Raw genomic sequence first — 6,000 nt, 5'->3', positions numbered from 1 at the left:
GAAGATAATTGAAATTAGCCTTGTGGCAAGGGGGAGCCGAGGGGCTGGGGGCTGAGCTGGGTGAGGGGCTGAGCTGTGGCAGGGGGTGAGCCCTGACCCCTGGCTGGATCCTGGCCTCCAAAGTGGGTCCTGGGGCCAGCAGTGCCCAAGGGATGAAGCATTGCCTGTGGTTTGTCCAGCTGTACAAAACCGGGGAGCAGGATGGATGCCCATCCTGGTGTCCGTCAGACTCTGAGGATGCCCGGCCAGCCCCTGTCCTGGCTCTCTGGCCATTGACCCTCTCACTGTCCCCTGCCTTGTCCCCAGCTCCAGGCCAGGGCATGCAATAACCCCCATCGGCATCTCCTGCCATTGCCATTGCCATTCTTTCTGGGACAAAAAAAGAGGGGGGATATAAAGGTTGATAATCTGCAAAAGCACAAAGGCAGACGGAATGGCTGTCGCAGGCGGTGCCACCGCCCGGCAGGACTGAGGGAGCCGTCCCGCCGCCCCTCCGGCCCGGGTCCCTGCGGCTCCCACCCCACCTGCTCCCGTCAGATGGGAGGTGACCCCCACAAAGGCCTGGGCAGCGTCTGTCCCCCTTGGGCTTTGCCCTGACACGTGTCCCCTTAACCTCTTCCTTGGGACCAGCTGCTGCCAGGGGACCCTCCTTTGTGTCTCCCCATCTGGCCGGCGAGGCCTCGTCTGTTGGAGACCCCCTGCCCCGGCTCCTAACGGCATTAACCTCGCCCTGCCCCGCTCCCACCCCCTCAACTGTCACCGAGCACCCCAGGTCCCCGGGCTGGGGACAGACTGCATCCCACAGGGCCGCATCACACCCCTCACCCACCCCTGGCACCTCACCGGGACTCAGGCTGCACCTCTGCCCCTGCCTGAGGGTACCCCGGGCATCCCTTCCTGCACCTCCAGCCTCCTCTGTCTGCACAGATCGGGCAGGACAAGGCAGGACGAGGAATTTGCCTCCAGGGGCTTAAAAAATTCCGGCACACCTGTGACTGCAGGTGGGGTGAGTCCAGCCCTGGGGCTCAGGACCAGCACAGGGGCTCCATCCCAACCCCGGCCACCAAGCCACATCTCTCTGCCCCTTGTTCGGTCCAGCACCGAGCTCCCATGGGGAGTGAGGGATGCTGTGGCACCCGGGGGTGCCCGGCAGGCAGGGGACCATCAGGGGTGGGATGTGAGGAGCAGCAGGGTCAGGCCCTGGAGCATGAAGGAACGGGAGAATGGGCGAAGGAAGAGGAGAGTGGCAGGATGAATTGGGTGAAGGAGCCGAGGCAGAGGCTGGCATTCCCTGCCTGCCCTGTCAGGCCAGTCCCCGGGCCAGGACCAGGCGAGGCGAGACTCCCCCTCTGCCCCTCTCCCCAGCCATCCCCGAGGAGGCCTTATCCTTATCTGCCGCTAATGCTTCGCAGCAGCCGCCCTCCCCAAAGCTTGTGGGCTTGGCAAGATGCTCGGAGACTGCATTTGCTCCAAATGGATTGTATCAGGGGGAGAACAAAGCACTGGAGAGTTTTCAAAGCACAGTTGTGATCTCAGCAGAGGCCGCCAGTCCCCTTTGGTGGCACCTCACAGGGACCCTCTGGGTCCAGGCTCAGCCCCAAAGCCCAGCAGGCAGTGGCTGCTGCCCCTCAGCTCAGTGTCCCAGCCCTGGCTCTGCCATTCCCCAGTGGTGTCCAGACAGGGCCATTCAACAAGTGTTGGCCAGAAGACAACGGCTCCATTTTCACCAAAAAATGTTCTGCTGCAAAATCTGGCCTTGGTCCAGCTGCAAATGAAAAAATTAAGTTGGTTGTTTTTTTTTTTTTTCCTTTCCTGCTGCAGAATTTCTTGGAAAGCTGGTATGGGGCAGGCACTGGAGCAAAGGCTGACCTTGGCATCATGCCCTTGCCCACTTGTCTCCCCATTCCTGGTTCAGGAAGTTCCAGGCAGAGCAGCTGGCAGAGCGGATCTTTTTCTCTAACACCCTCAAGAGCCTGGGGAGAAAAAAAGGAAACATTCTGTCCTCTGTTGATGTGAGCATAAATTGCAATCACAGTCAAGAGGGGTGATAGTGTAGAGCTTCCCCTGCCCAGCTTGTACTCCAAGCCCTTTGGAAAGGGACACAGGTGTTTGATTTATCTGTGAAAACAAAATAACTTTTTTTGGGTCACAGGAGTGAGCCAGGGCACCACAGCCACGTGGTGCATGAACCAAGGGGTGCCCTGTGCTTGTGGGGAGGTGTTCCCAAGGGAGCACTGGCACACAGGGAACCATGCCTGCCAGGAAGGGCTAGAGCAGAAGGAGCCAAGGAATGAGACCAGAAAGTCATGTTGGCTTGGCTTTCCCTCAGATCCTCAGAAAAGATGGTGTCAGCAGTGAGTCAGCTCCTGGAGGTATGTGAAATCATAATTGAGGAATGCTGAGAAAACAGCAAAATCCCACAGAGGAAAAAAAAAAAAAAGAAAGAAAGTGGGGGGAAAATATCCCAAATAACCTTCAAGCAAAAGCAAGTGTGGATCCTGGAGTCTTGGTGCTGGGAACAGTCATGAAAGAGAAGGGGTTCAGCAACTGGACACATTTCAGGATTTCAGGGAGCAAAGGGATAACTGCAGGATTGCATCAGGGATGGGGAAAAAGGAAAAGCCAGCCCTGGGGCAGTGGCTCTCTGCTGTGGGACAGTCACAGGGCACCACATGGCCCCACAGCAGTGGGCTGAGGGGACACACAGGAAATCCCAGAGGCTCTCCCAATGCATTCCCAGCCCGTGGGAAGTGTCACAGGCACGAGGACTCCTCTGGGCAAGTGTCACAGAGAATCTGGGGAAACAATGGAGCTGCCCAAGGCGAGGCTGTGTAAGTGTGACTGTCACAACTTGAGGGACACAATCATCTGTGCCACTCTAGCAGGAGGGACAGGGCAGAGGCTGAGCCGGGAGGCTCCGACATCCCCATGGCCACGGCAAGAGAGACTCAGAGCAAGGAAGGAGCCTTCTGCAGAAGGCAATGTGTGGTTCACTGAGAGATGGAGGGGAAAGGGAGAAAATCAAGCAAAATGTCACAAATTCAGAAGTTCGAAGGAAAAAGAGGTCTGTGTGTCCTGTGGGGAGGTGCTGAGAGGGGAAGAGAAGCTGAGAGGACAGTGATGGATGGTGGGACTGAGGAAAGGGGTCCTGCCCATTGCTGCTGGGATCAAAACCAACTCCTTCAATACCCCTTTGGGCCTTCCAGCCCTCCTGGAGAGGCCCCAACACCTGGCCAGGGAGAGGAGCTGGGATCAAAGGCTGGGATGTACAGTCCTGGTGAAAAGGCAGGGAAATGACAGAGGCAAACTCCAAGCAGCAGAGAAATGGCAGCAGAGTGAACTTTGACTGGGTGTCCATGTAAACAGGGCTGTGAAATCTTCCCCTGCACACTGGAGAGAGCCTGAGGGTTGGGAGAAGCCAGATGGAAACTCAACATAAACACAGCCCGTGTGGGTATGACAGGTACCAGCAGGGCCTCAGGCTCCTGCCCCCTCACAGCAGCACCATGACCTGCATCAGGTGAGATCAGAGCACACCTGGGGGTGGGAATTCATCCATGCAGACACAACCTCCCCTGCCCTCTGGGACAGCACCTCATGCCTGGCAGTGTCCCCATGGGAGTGCGAGCTGGCCACCAAACCATGGCTGAAGAGAGCCAGGCAGGAACGGGGACTGTGCTGGGAGTCAGACAAGTGTGAAACAGCAACCGAACAAAAGTTATTTTGTTATCATAGATAAATCAAACAATCCACCCCCTTCAGTGTACCCTTCAAAGTGTGTGCACTGCATCAGACAAAGACGATGGCAGTAAGGAATAGCTGTGTCACAGGGGCTCCCAGCCAGGCAGGAGGAGCAGCCTAACCTGCACTTCTCATGGATGAAGGCACTGCAGTGGTGATACTGCACCATGACAGCTGTCATTGAGGGGTGCTCCAGAGGCCTGACACATTCCCTGTGCTTCCCTGCACAGGTGGGCACTGCCCACAGCTCTGGGGAGGAGCAGAACCCCTGGCACAGCTGGGCTAAGCCTTGGCTAGCTGCTGGATCCTCGCTGGGCTCCCAAGAGCTAAAAGCAGTGAGGAAATTCCCGTAAGGACTGTGGGACAGGGAGTCAGGGCACGTCCTCCTCCGATGGCTGGAGCCCTGGTGTCACCATCTGTGTGGCTGCAGATGTCCCCCCCAAAACTGTCCTGGCCCCACAGAGCTCTTTGCCCTTGACTGGGAGGATGAACAAAGAGGTTTTACATAATCCCTCAAGATCTGCATAATGCACGATCCAAAACCTGCTGCTCTCACCCGTCACGGGGCAAGGAGCCACTGGGTGTTCCTCTCTCTTCTCAGCCTGGTTCCATCTTCCCTGGCAATGTACCACTGCCAGGAGTGAAATCCTGCACTGAGCAGCTCTGCCAGGCCCCCAGGTGTGGGTACCCCCAGCCCAGCACGTTTGGGGTGCTGCTGGAGGCACCCACATCCCGACAGGAAGCTTTTGCTCCAGCTGTGAACACCACAGTCAGCTGGGGAGAGAAAAACATGAAAGTGTGTGGAGACATTTTTACAGGGACACTTTGAGGGTGCTCATGGCTCATCCTGAAAGGTCTCCACCTCCACTTGCCCCATCACCTCTATCCCACCCCCAGGGAAGGAAAATCCTGCTGGAGCTCCTACTGAGCTTTAGCTGGAGCCAAGTATTTCAGAGCCACAGAACTCTGCTGCCTCAAGTGAGGGAAGAAACCCTCTCTGGGTGATTGCTGATTTTGCTTAAAAATACAAAAGAAAAGCCAAAACTAAGGCCCAGCAGTCCCTGCAGCCAGTGCCTGGATGTGTTTGCAGGGCTGGGGATGGCCCATCCAGCACAGCCCTTTCCCTCAGTGCCATGCACAGTGATGCTGTGACAGATACACTGTACAGTGGTGCCACACGGAAGTGGCCAGGCACAAAATCACCAGAAATCACCCAAAAGTCACATCAAAGGAAGAGTCTATCCAGCTGGGAATCACCTTGGGATTCTCCCAAGCTCCTGCTCACCACAGGATGGGCACGAGCAGAGCCGGCAGCACCTCAGCATCTCCAGCTGACTCCAATGACACCACCAGTAGGCTCCAAAATGTTGGGGAAAAAATAAATATAGCTCAAAGGAGACTCAGAGATCGAAGGGAAATGGCCATTAGCAACCCTCCATCTGCAGTAAAGAGCCAGCCATGTCCGGCACTCCAGATCTAATGGGTTTTTAATATTCTCGTGGCACGCACTGGGGTATAGATGGGAAGAGACACTTGGAGGTCTTGCATGAGCACCAGCACTTGGGGGCTGCTCACAGAGTTCAGGCTCTTCCTTTCCCTGCCAGCTGCCTCGGAGATGTAGATGTTTCAATTATTCTGTCAAGCTGCATATTCCAAATTGAGGCCAGAGAAGTGTCTCTGTCTTATATAGAAAGAAAGGAAAAAATATATCCCTAAAAGGAAAAGAAATGAACTCAGAAATTAATAAGGCTGATTGACAATGCTGCTTTGGAAACTCTGGTACCATATGGCATCCTTGAATGGCTGCAGTGCTGTTAGGATGGAGCTGACCAGCTGGAGAGTTACTGTGGGTTGTTTGTAATTGTAATAATGGATATCAGATGGCTGGTGTGGAGCAGTTTATAAATGAGAACAGACAATGAGCCGCACTGTTTGTCAGGAAATCATTGCTGATATGGGCTTTGTGCTCCCCACCACTCCCGGGTGGAGCTGGCTGCTCCCAGGGCTCCCTGGGCTGCCCCTGGGCCCGGCTCTGGCCGGAACGGCGCGGTCCTGGGGCAGGTACTGCATCGCTGATCCACCAGGGTGGTCCAGCCAGAACCTCCAAAAAACCCCCTCACCCTCCTGGTGCTATGGGCAGAGCCCCAGGTGCCACTGGGAGATGACAGCAAGGCTGATGTCCTTCTGCTAAAGATGTGGGGTGCAGCCAAGGGGCCTCCCTGAGGAAGCCAAAGCAAATGGGGTCCACCAGAGCCTCTG

The sequence above is a fragment of the Lonchura striata genome, chromosome 20 (genome assembly GCF_050655825.1).
Source record: "Lonchura striata isolate lonStrDom1 chromosome 20, ASM5065582v1, whole genome shotgun sequence".
Taxonomy (NCBI): domain Eukaryota; kingdom Metazoa; phylum Chordata; class Aves; order Passeriformes; family Estrildidae; genus Lonchura; species Lonchura striata.
The sequence above is the reverse complement of the archived record's forward strand: the minus strand, read 5'-3'. Positions refer to the sequence as shown.